Here is a 10081-nt window from a genome sequence, read left to right on the forward strand (position 1 = left end):
TAGCTGGCCTCAGGGGTGACAGATGCCTCTTACCCCTGCCTTGGCTACTTCCTGGCCCTCTGTGTGCCCCAGGGTCCCAGCACCCAAGCTGCTCCCAGCCAGAGGCCCTCATTCAGCACCAGAGTTCTTTCTGTGGCCTGCTTTCTACAATGCTGATGACGGAGACGACGCGGAGAACAGCATGCGCGGGTTCGGGGCAAGGGTGTCCAAATCTTACGCGATGCTCGTGGAGCTCCTGGAGGGAGCCCAGTGCCGCCGCCTTCCTCTTTTCTGGTTCAAGAAGTGGCTCAGAGGAGAAGGGACTTATTCAAGGACACCCAGGAGCGCGTTTCAGAGCTGGAGGGAGGCTGTGGATGGACCAGGGGTGGCCACCCCAGGCTTGGGCAAGGATCATAATGACCTTTGACTCCTGCTGCCCCTCACTGCCCCTTCCCTCCAGGGTGGGGCCTGCAGCCCCTCTCTCCCATCCTGGCTGAGTGAGGGAGGGCTCCTTTCTTACTGATGCTATTTATTTATTTATTATTTTTGGAAGGTTTTTAATTTCAAAAAAATATTTATTTATTTATTTGGTTGCACCAGGTCTTAGCTGCAGAAGGCGGGCTCCTTAGTTGCGGCACATGAGCTCCTGAGTTGCGGCATGTGAACTCTTAGTAGCAGCATGCATGTGGGTTCTAGTTCCCTGACCAGGATCAAACCTGGACCCCCTGCACTGGGAGTGCGGAGTCTTCTCCACTGCGCCACCAGGGAAGTCCCGACGCTGAAGCTATTTAGTGAAAGTCCCAAGGCAGTTTGGTTCCTTCTGTTTCCTGGGAGTCTCCTATTTTGAGGAATCTGGACAAGTGACTTGGGGCCAAGTCAAAAACCAACCCAGGCTGCATCTTTCTCAAGGGCGTTTGTCAAGCCAGAGCTCCCAGGAGTGGCCCCAAGCCCTCCTAGTCGTGCCTCAGGGTCAGATTCCAGCCTCCCTGGGCACTCCCCTCAGGTGTGAGCAGCCTTAGTCCCGCCTCCTTTTCTTATTTTCTTTTTCTTTTTTTTTTTTTTAACCATGCTGCGCTGCTTGCAGGATCTTAGTTCCCCCGACTAGGGATCAAACCCAGACCTCCAGCAGTGGAAGTGCAGAGTCCTAACCATTGGCCTACAGGGAATTCCTCCCCGACCCTCCCCCCACCCCCCGCCTCCTTTTAGGTTGTCTTAACTCCTGAGTCCTATAGCCTGACCTGGATCCTTCACAGCTCTGGGCCCTCCCGGTCTCCAATCCCAGGGAACCGTAGACATCCAGGATCCTCCTTGGACCCGATCCCTCAGCACCACCATGTATAGACCAAGCCCTGCACAGAGCTCAGTGGGGGTCAGTTCACTCCCGTTGCCCTTTCTGGATCAATCTGCCAGGAGCCCTGTGTCAGCGTCCCTCCAGTCCCATCACTTGCTTTGGACCTCTTTGCTTCCAGGTTTGACTTCAGGTCTCTCCTTTGCACCTTAATATAGCTTAAAGACTGACCGTATGTGCGGGTGTGGGTTGGGTAGAAACTCTGATGAGCCCTAACGTTGAGTGCACAACTTGTAGGATGAGGCAGGTGGGCTACAACCTGCCCAAACTTCAAGGTACAGAGGGCAGCGTGAGTTTGGTGACTGAGGTGGAGAGGGCGGGAAGGCATCCTTCCTCCCTCAGTCCAGGCTCTCTGGCTGCCCTGACTGCCTGGCTTTGAAAGATGGAAGAGGGGTTCTGTGGCTGACTCGTCACCTGGTGGCAGGGTAAGATTGCACAGAAAGTACACTTAACCATGTCAGCTCTTCCAGAAGCCGCAGGCTTCCGACTGCAAAATAGAATCTAGGTATCACCACTCTACCCCCGCCTCTCTCACCTTCCTCAGGTGCTGGTTCAGAGCCTAATCACTTAATTTGTCAGTGGCACCTCGTGGTGTCACTTCCCCTGAGCCCAGATACCTATTAGGTGTGGGCTAATGAACAGCTGATAACATCTCTGCGTTACCTCTGGGAGGTATCTGCTTCTCACTGGGGACTCTGAAACCAGACCTGTCTGCAAACACTCTACTGCATCCCTCTGACTGGTGGGACGGTTGCTCAGGGGGAGCCTGGGGACGTGCTCTGTTTGACAAGTTGTAGAGAGCTGTTTAAATCCGAATGTTATCCTGTCTCTTCCCTGTTCTGCAGCGGGAAGCAGCATCCCACGTTCAGCTCTGAAGAATGGAAACTCAGGCTTGAGGAGGGGATACGGGGAGGACCGGACAGGAACGTCAGTGCATATTGGTGCATTTCCTCCACAGGCAGATCTGTGCTCTAAGTGGGAGGAAAGAGGATTATGTTCATTTTATTATTATTTTTTGGCCTCACCACACAGCATGCGGGATTTTAGTTCCTTAAGCAGGGATCAAACCCGTGCCCCCTGAGGTAGAAGCTCGGAGTCTTAACCGCTGGACCGCCAGGGAAGTCCCAGATTATGCTCATTTTGAACTGTGCGGAAGCTTGGGCCACTTGCATCCAGGACTCTGAGGACTTTCTAGAGCTTTCCCCAGGGAGAATGCCCCTCCCCTCAGGGAGTGAGACCTTCCAGTCTCTGAAAGACTCAGCCTCCGAAGATGGAGGAGCTGCACTGGGTCTGTTCACACCAGGAGAGGGAGGCTGAGTTTGGGGTGTGGGAAATTGTTATGAAAACAGAGAAGCTCTGTGAGCTTCTCTGCCACTTACTGGCTGTATGATATTAGTGACTTTTTATCTCTCTGGGCTTCAGTTTTTTCATCTATAAAATTAATTATTAATCATTGCTAACAAGTATTGAGTGCTTACCAGATGCCAGACACTGTTCAAAGCACTTTATGTGTATCAACTCATTGAATTCTCTCAACAAATGATGAGGTGGGTGTTATTATTATTTCCAACTTAGAGATGGGGAAACACTTTACCAGGATTCAAACCCAGGCAGTCTGGCTTCCGATTTTGTACCATTTGCCATCCCTCCATTGCAAGGCAGTGTGGAGATGAAATGATAACATGGATGTGAAGGCTCTTCGAAGGGCAGAACGGCTGGTACGTATTGCTAATTCTTCAGTGGGTCTCAATGGGAAATTGCCTTTCAGTTCTATCAAATATGCAGAATTTAAGCTAAGCAAACAAGTGAACAAAAAAGCCAGCCACGATGATGATAAATGCAGCCGGAAAGGTAGGATCTTCACAGAAGCCAGAAAAAATCCAGCACTGTCCAGAGAAAAGGACACCCATACGGCTCCCTGCCTTGGATATTCCGGTCCCTTGGCAGGTAAGAGGCTTCAGAGGAGTACGTCAGCCTTCACCTAAGTGTCAGTCCATCAATCCCCTTCACTCTGATTTTGTACTGAACAAAGAACCTTCTGGTATTGATTTCCTTTCCCAAAAGTCTGTCCTTCCTGAAAGAGATTGTGCTGACCAATCAACCTCAGGATTCCTGTCTCCTAGGTGGTTTCATTTCTCAGTGTAAATTAATAAATTGCACTTCAGGTTTAACAATCAGTCTCTTGTGAGTTTGTTTAGTGTGGGTCATCCTACCCCGCCGCAACCCCCCCCCCCCGCCCCCCACCTAATCACAGCAGTTAAGTTCCCAGGGAGAGGCTGGAGGGGAAACACCATCAGGGTGGTATAAGAAAGATGTCCAAAGAATGGTATAAAAATGTACCCTGTGAGAATGTAGAGGACAGAGAGAGGGCTTCTCTGTGGGGGAAAGGAGCATCAAGGAAGGCTTCCTGGAGAAGGATGATGTTGGTACAGGAAGAGGGATATTATGCATAGAGGTCGAAACAGGCTCTGGAGTCTGCCTACCCGGGTTGGAAGTCTATCTCTATCCCCTTATTGGCTATGTGACTTAGCCAAGTTACTCTATCTCTCTAGGCCTCAGGTTCTTCATCTTTAAAGTGGGCATAAAAATAGTAGCCACATTATGGGGTGGCTGTAAGGATGAAATGATTATATATAATATATATAGCTCTTAGCACAGTGCTGGGCCCGCAGGCAACACTCAGAATGGCTGTCATTACTGTTGCCATTGTTAATACCCAAAAGGATATTTTCATCGAGGAGAATTCTAGGAGAAGGAGACACATTGAGGCTTGCTGTATCCCCAGAGGCGATTTTGTCTCAAAAGGAGGGAGAGTTGAGTCTGAGTTTGCTTTAAGACCCAGAGGACAGAAAGCTCTTTGCAGTATACGGCTCTTTCCTTAAGAGTGGTCACAGCCTGTCCTGTGGTTTTGCAGCCCCCAGGAGAGCTGCCTGTACAATCTATAAGAACCCATCAGCCTCGAGAACTTCCGTGGTTTCTGAGTCACCGTCAGGCCATTTCAGCTTCCAAGCAGAAACTCCCAGGGTAGACTTACCATCTAGGTGTTTTTCTGGCCTCCTCTGTGTAGGGAAGGGGAGGGCTGCATCCGGTGTTGCCTGCTGCCCCCAACCAATCCCTGTTTACGTTCAGCCTCTGCACAGAGTCCCAGCATCACAGAGAGTCAGGGCTGAGCGATGTTCAGCACTGGCTTCACAGCTTTCCCAAAGGAAAGGATGCTCCAGGTCACCTAGCTAGGGTTCTCCAGGGCTGGGCCCGGACCCCAGGCCTACTGCTTCTTTACCCAGTGTTTTGTCTACAGATCCTGGTGGGGCCTTCCCTAGTTTCACCAAAAACTTGATTCTGGTCGATTCAGGGAAGACAGGTAGAGAGGGACAGGTCAGCACGTTAGGGGAGCGCCAGGGTTTCCATCATATACGTGCTCTCCAGGCAAGTGGAGATCCCCCCTCCTCCCGGTTAATTCCTGATACCCCTACCCCCATCCCTCCAGCACCATGGAAACTGTTCTAGTTTCTTCCTGCTTCCCTTTGCCTTTCCACAAAACAAAAGTCTTTCATTGGTCCTAGCTCTTTCCTGTCCTTCTTATCCTGGGGGAGCTGGGCATCTGAAAAATCCTGTTATTGTCACTCAGGAATCCTGTCTTCTCTCCGGGGCCCATTTCCTCTTTTCGTGAGAGTGCACGGGGGATGGGTATGGGTGGCTGGGTAAGTAGGGCTGGGAGACACAGATCCGTGGTTGAATGGAGAGGCAATGCTTCTCTCTCTTTTTAATCAATGATGCCTTCTGAAAGGGGTACCCACCCCCATTCCTATTACTAATAATTGATACCTATCAACCTAATTCCAGCTCTTGTTCTGTCCAGCACTTGTGGGAGCACCCTCAGAAGGGATGGGTAGGGTACAGGTTAAGAACGTCTGCCGTAGTTAGCACATCAGCGTGTACAGCCAAGCCCTGCCATGTACTGTGTGATCTTGGGGGAGTTGCTTAATCCCTCTGGGCCTCAGTTGGCCCAGATAATGGATGTTAATAATGACACCTATCCCCACAGGACTGTCGTGAGATGCAGAGAGAGAATAAACTCAAAGCACTTAGAAGAATGCCTGACAGGTGGTCAGCGCTCGGTGAAGACTAGGTACTATTGATACTTGTTATTCTTTTCCTCAGGGCCGGGGATGTCTCAGTGTTGGCAGCATCCCCCAGCCTGGTCCTTAGCTTTGGAGATTCAGAAATCAACAGTGCACCCAGGGCACTCTGTTCTAGCAGAGTCTACACGGGAGGTCAAGTTACCAATAAGCAGTTGCTTGATGAGCACCGAATTAGAGCTGGGTGGAGTGGGGTGGGCAGCAGGAGGCTCACAAGGCTAGTGTGCTGGGGTCTGTGACTCCCATTTCTATCACTGACACTGGTCCCAAAGCTCCCTGTGGCTGGTAAGGGGCCCTGTTCTCTATACCGCAGAAAGGAAGCTGATCTGGTTGCAACATCTGCTGACTCCAGCATCCACCAGGGCTGACCTGATTGGCCAGAGCAGCCCCCTCTCCTCAATGCCTCTTTGGGGGTCCTTCTAGATTCACTCTAGGTTGAAAAGAAAGGTTTTCCCAGGGCAGGGGGCCTCATCTTCATTCAGGGCTCTGCAGCGGCTCCCCACCCTGTCAGACGGCTTTGAACACAGCAGGAGACATGCTGAAGGGTCCAGCTCTAAGAGTCTGTGCCCTTTCCTATCCATTCCGGTTCCGGAACAGACTTCCTTCCCCAGCTCACAGTACAATCGAACTGCACCCCTGCTTTGGACAAGTCCAGTCAATGATGGAAACCAGTCACCCTGGGTTACACAGATGTGCGTTTGAGAGCAACTAGGGATCGTTTCTCGGGGGTGGAGTTTTTGGAGCAGATGACAGAGCTCACCCATTCTACAGTGATTATTTTCTCATTTCTTTTTTAGGTTAGGAGCACTTTCCTATCCTCCTCAAATATGATTCCATGATTTCCTCTCCGTTTTTCAGTAATTAATTTTTCTTAACAACAATAGCTGTTATTTATTAATTAGCTAGTGTGCTAATTGGGTACTTTTCTTACATCTTTAATCCATACAGCAACCTGATTCCAGTTTTATAGATGAGGACACTGGAGCCCAGAGGGATCAGTAAGATCAGTAATTGGCCCAATGAGTCTTTTTTTTTTTTTTTTTTTGGCGTTGCCTCAAGATGATTCGTATTTTTCTCCCCAGTTGAAATGAAACAGAAAATATGTGCATTTACCTTTGTCTCCCCAAACAGGGTCCTGAAACCTCATTTAACACCATAGCTGGGAAAAACCAGTTTGATTTGCAGCGAGCCCAGATTTTGAAGGAACTAAAAGTTTCTGTCTTGTTTTGTTTGTTTGCTTGACATGTCAGAAATCAAAGCCCTTTACAGGAATGGTTGACAATGTATCCGCATATAAAAATTTGGAAGGGGATGAGGGGCAGGAAAGAGTATGTGGACTTTGCCCCGAGAGTGGCGGGGCAGTCGGTCTTGTCTGAGGTTATTTGGAGGAGGCTTGAGGAGAGAGGTCAGTGCAGAGGCAGCGGCGGCATTGGAAGGTGGGCCAGGGCTTGTGCGGAGTGGGGTGGGGGTGAGGGGGTGGGGGGTAGGGAGTGGGGTGGGGGATGGGGGGTGGGGGTGGGGGGAGATGGGGGTGGGGAGTGGGGGGTGACTTAGTGCAGCTCATTCCTATTGCCCAGTTTGGCAAACCATTCTTCCCTGATCTAAATAAATATACCCACCTCCCCACCCCCTTGTCATAGGGTGGAGCCTGGGCAGCCAGACATGCTCATAATGGGAAGGAAAATCCCCCCCCCCCCAGCACCAGTACTTGGGTGGGAAGCAAGATACCCAGTGGTAAAGTTCCCTCTTTTCCCCAGTGCAATACTGTCCCATGGCTGGTATCCCCAGAGCCTGGACTGGCCTTCACTGGCTCGTTGACTGGCTCTCTGGCCTGGGAGGGGTTTTGAGCAGGTAAGTAGTGTCATCAAATGCGAACGATGGACGTCAACTCTTGCAGCAGAGTGGCGACGGTTTGGAAGCAGGTAATGTCCAGGTGAGAGATGATGAGTGTCTGAATAGGGCAATGGCCAAGGATGGAGAGGAGAGATATTAAGGGGTAGAATCAATAGGACCTGATTGATTGATATGGGCTGACATCCAAAGACCTTCACTTAGGCGGCCACTCCAGCCTCCAGTGTTGCCACTGCCCTTGCTCTAGCTGGTTGCTGAATGTTCTTGCTGTACTTGGGCTCCATGCCTCTGAACGGAGTGTGCCGGCTTCTGCCTGGAAGACCATCCCCTCCCTCCAGAAATCTTGGATTCCTTTGTCTGTTTCCCCCACTAGAGAATGAGCTCCTTGAGGGAAGGGGCTGAATCTCTTAGCTCTGAATCCCAGCACCTGGCACAAAGCCTAGAGCGCCACGTATATTTGTTGAGCGAATCAATCACTTACAAAAGTTGCAGGGTGGAGCGGAAAGAAAGAAATGAAGAGGGAAGGAATGAAGACATCCCCAGGCGCACCGTCAGATCTTATTATAATCACTCCTCTCTCTGATGTTACACACTAATCCTCATCGGAGTGAGGCTTGAGAGTGATCTAAATAGCATCTGTCTCTGCTAGATGCTGGAACTCGAACCAAATAAAACGGGAATGGTTCAAAGAATATTCTATTATTCCGTCCCAACGGTTTCAGTAAGACGGTCACATTACCAGAGGGAGCGCCTTGCAGACTTAGATGCGGGTGGCGGCCACTGAGAGCCAGAGAGAGATAAGAGGATAAGGTGGACAGAGCCTGGACAACCCGTCCGGGTCCTGAGCTCCAGTCCTGGATGTACGGATAGCCCGGGAGCTGGGCCTTTCTGAGGGTTCCTGCAGATTTACATTCTAAAATCTCTGTCTCTTTGCTTTGACTTTTTGTGTTCCTCCCTTGCTGCTTCCACACTCACTGATCCCCCAGGTCCTCAGGAGACCAAAATGTAAGCCGGAGCAGGAGATAGGCCTTGAATTAATTTCAGTGTCTTTGTATCTCACAGTAAAATAGAAAATCTTGCATCTTAAGTCCTGTTTGTCCAGGGCTGCTATATTTTCTTTTTTTTTTTTCCCCACCAATTAATTTTTTTTAAGAAAAGACTTATTTTCTCTAATGTCCCATTAGCCAATGTGAAGTCTGGGAGTGTTAAAGCACTCACAGAGTGACTTTGGGCAAGTTCCCCTGAAGACCCCTCCCAAGCCTGCTTCTCTGGCTCTGTTTGCATACCTGGACCCCGGAGAACCCAGTACTATCCCTAGGCAGTCTGGCTACTGACTACCATACCTTCATCAACCCATCTCATACTTCTTTTGTGACAATTCATGTAATTAATCAGCCTCATCTTACAGGTGGGGCTTCCAAAGGGCTGGCTTGGGGTTATGTAACTCGTGAGTACCGGGATCAGAGCCACCCCTATCCTACACAGCGCGTGCTTGGGTGGTTACACTTTATCCTTTGTGTCTGGGTAGCAATCTGGAAGATACTCCCTGGTTCTGGTTTTCCACTGTCCTAATCTCTTAATTCTTCTGCATTAGAAAAGAAAGGTGGGCTTGGAATACCTTGAGTCCCTGGGCCCCAGGAGGAATCCAGGAGGCTGGGCTCGGGGGGCTGTAGACTGCACTGAATATACAAGCAGCTCTCCCCCAGATTCAGCTTTCTATACGGGGAAATGGCCACGGAAGCCATTAGTTCACTCGCTCTGGGCCAGAATGAGAGCAGCGCCCGCTGGTTCAGCTGGCTAGCTCATGCTGATCACGAGCTCCGACGGGCAATTATATATGTCTTTGATTAATAAAAAATGGAGCAATGAATGAATATTTAATCAACAAGGTCTGCCAGGTTGACTCTTTCAGAACCTGGGCTGGAGGGGGAGGCAGGGAGTAATCAAAGGGGTCCTTGGTGGTGAAAAGGCAGTGCACCACTCCAGGGGGTGGTTTCTGGAAGGCTGTTGTGGACTGGAAAAAAAAAAGCACAACCTAAAAGTTGTGAGCTATGTTTTATTCAGTGACCTTACTGAGGACTATAGCCTGGGAGGCAGCCTCTCGGCTCTGAGAAACTGTTCCAAAGAGGTCAGGGAGGAGTCAGATATCTAAACGTTTTTGCTGGAGAAACAACAACAATAACAACAACAGCCCATGTAGTCAGACAGGAAAAGATTACTGCCGATCACAAAAACAGACATCTCAAGTTCATGATTTTAGCGTTTTTCTAAGTATGGGAAGAGGAAAGCATGTTGGCTCATTGAAGTTATTCCTGCATAAGATCTTAACTGGGACTTCCCACTGGTACAGTGGTTAAGAGTCTGCCTGCCCATGCAGGGGACACGGGTTGAAGCCCTGGTCCGGGAAGATCCCACGTGCCGCAGAGCAACTAAGCCCATGCGCCACAACTACTGAGCCCCTGTGCCACAACTACTGAAGGCTTCATGCCACAACTACTGAAGCCTGAGCGCCTCGAGCCCGTGCTCTGCAACAAGAGAAGCCCGCGCATCACAACGAAGAGTAGCCCCTGCTCGCTGCAACTAGAGAAAAGACCCGCCGCAGCAACGAAGACCCAGCGCAGCCAAAAATTAAAAACAAACAACAACAACAAAAAAAAACAAAAAAAAACAAACAACAAAAAAAGATCTTAACTATCTAGGGCCAGAATCTCGTTTTCTCCATCCTGAATTCCCCTCAGGGTGCACCGTCTGGTCGGCCGCAGGT

This window comes from Pseudorca crassidens, chromosome 9 (assembly GCF_039906515.1).
Source record: "Pseudorca crassidens isolate mPseCra1 chromosome 9, mPseCra1.hap1, whole genome shotgun sequence".
Taxonomy (NCBI): Eukaryota; Metazoa; Chordata; class Mammalia; order Artiodactyla; family Delphinidae; genus Pseudorca; species Pseudorca crassidens.